Genomic DNA, 2,500 nt, shown 5'->3' on the forward strand with positions numbered 1-2,500 from the left:
CGCGCCCCACGCCCATCACACTGCTCGCCCGTGCGCGCGCCCCACGCCCACCCTGCTCGCCCGTGCGCGCGCCCCACGCCCAGCCATGCTCCCCTGCTCGCCAGTGCCCGCGCCGCACGCCCACCCAGCCACCAGTGCGAGCGCCCCATGCCCAAACACGCCCACCCAGCCGCCTGTGTGCGCGTCCCATGCCCACTCAGCCCCACCCCGCGGGCGTGCCCTGCCCCATACCAACTCAGCCCCACCCATCGTCGCCCAATCTCACCCAGCACCCCCTTGCGAGCGCAGCCCATGCCCACTCAACCCCTCCTCGAGCACACGTCATGCCCGCCTTGCCCATGTGCCATGCCCACCCACCCTGCACGCCATGCCCACCGATGACCACCCGCCCACCCTTACACTAGGCATTATGGCACGACATGCACATCACCCCTATGCTCGCGATCCCCCACGTGTCTTCCTCCTCATCCAACGCTCAACATCAATCCTTTTCCCAAAGATACATGAAGGTTATGTTTGTCCATGGAGGTTAGCATGTATTAAGAAAGGAGTAGATTAGATAATGTAAAGGCCTAACTTCAAATTGGATTGATTCTTAAATCATTGGGTAAAGTGTATATTAACTAGTGAGGCTTTGTAGTTGCACATGGTTGAAGAGAACCATGGTGTCACCTGGTCTAATAATGCTTAAGCTTGAATATCTAGTGCATCCATGCAACACATATATTGTACACCCAAACAACAACGTACAACTAACTTTTGATGTTCACTAAAACATGTGTTCTGAAACTAACAATCATAGAATGATCATTCCAATAAAACATTACTCTTTCGCTTAAAGAGTGTTGGTACACAACACAGAGATTTCTACCTTCTACGTGCCATGACTCTACCCTTGTGCATGCCATGAAATGTAACACCCATGAAACATGAATTTTATGTTCTAATGTTAGGATTGTTTGAATCTTTTGTTGGTAAACCATAAACATAAAACAATAATGTCTACCAAATATAAGATCAATCATGTTCACACAATGCGACAACCTAAGACTTGGGACAACCACACAGCGCGTGCCCACTGACACCGACCTTGTGCATGTTAGGAAACACCAACCATGAATTGTGAAATCCAATTTCCTATGCTTGGATTGACCTCAAATTTTTTTTACAAACTAAACAACATACAAAAATGATTGTAACAAGATATCAGAATTTTTTGCCACCTCTAACCATATTATTATTTTTTTAATATTTAATAATAAAATATTCATAAAATATTATTGGTTGTTTAAAAAATTATGAAACTTGTGTTTGCACACTAACTTTGAGTGTCCTAAACATAGTCCAATCATTCCATAGAGCCATGAGACATTATAAAACTTGAGTTTTTTGAGTGAGTGACAGCTCGTCACTTGACATATGCAAGCCTGCCAGACCAAAAATTGTTCAGAATGCACTATATGGGGGGTCGACCTGCCTGCATGGGTGGGGCGTGGGGGTACACCTGTCGCCGTGTCCATGCTCCAAGCATAGTGTGCAATATAATACCAACATATGCTTGGGGCTTGGACGTGGTCGGAGGTCCACGTCCTTGCGTCGGACGGAGAGAGATAGCGGGATGTTGAGTTGAGCTAGAAGGATGGGCTTGTTTGGACGATGCGAAAGCACGTGGTTGCTTGCATGTCTAGATGGACTTATCCCTCGCGAGACGAGATGACCTGCAGTCTTTCCCTTGTTTGATGGGATTGAAGGGGTCGCCTCGAAGCAAAAATTGGAATGAAATTAGAGAGTTGTGAGAGAGAGTTGTTCGATCGTGCACGACGTTGCGTGCTCCCATCGGCCTCCTTGAATGACTCTGCGTCCTTCGCCTGTACGGGTAGGGGTGCGGATAGTCGAGTGTTGTTCGGGCTCAGATGGCGTACGGCGCGTGAGTGGTGATCTGGTAGTTTGGGTTGGCAGGGTCGGTGCTCGGGCATCGAACTGTCGACGTCGACTCTTCTTCATTGACGTGCCCCGAAGAAGTGTTTCGAGCGGCTGAAATTGATCGGTTCTTGCATTGCTACCTCACGCGATGGAAGTGTCGCGTCTCGTTAGTCCCTTTCTGTCGGCAGCCATAGATGGGTGCACGACGAACCCTAAAGCTCGCGTCGCGTTCCGCTTCAGCCTTTCCAAGGCTTGTTGCGGCCCGCGTCGTTGGTGCTCGCTCTCTTGGATGCTGTGCATTTGGCGGCATGATATGCTCGGGAAGTCTCTCGAACGTGTTGCCTCTGCATATTGCTTGAACGAATGACGCTCGTGGCCCGTGTTGATTTGGTGCCTGCTGTCGTCCTGCTGGAGGGCGGCTGGTGCTATCATGTGGGCTGCGACGTCGTGTAGGAATGCTACCTGGTTGATCCGGCCAGTAGTCATATGCTTGTCTCAAAGATTAAGCCATGCATGTGTAAGTATGAACTAATTCAGACTGTGAAACTGCGAATGGCTCATTAAATCAGTTATAGTT

The 2,500-nt window shown here is 49.3% G+C and overlaps 1 non-coding gene across 1 annotated transcript in view; it reads left to right on the forward strand.

The window, feature by feature from the left end:
• The first annotated feature begins 2,382 nt into the window (after nt 1-2,382).
• Nucleotides 2,383-2,500, forward strand: part of LOC150031235 (18S ribosomal RNA) — a 1,809-nt gene continuing 1,691 nt past the window's right edge. The window contains exon 1 of the ribosomal RNA XR_016526020.1: nt 2,383-2,500. This exon is cut by the window's right edge and continues 1,691 nt beyond it. This is a non-coding gene — a ribosomal RNA (18S ribosomal RNA).

The sequence above is a fragment of the Benincasa hispida genome, unplaced genomic scaffold, assembly GCF_027475165.1.
Source record: "Benincasa hispida cultivar pf3 unplaced genomic scaffold, pf3_genome.v1.1 HicScf137, whole genome shotgun sequence".
NCBI lineage: Eukaryota > Viridiplantae > Streptophyta > Magnoliopsida > Cucurbitales > Cucurbitaceae > Benincasa > Benincasa hispida.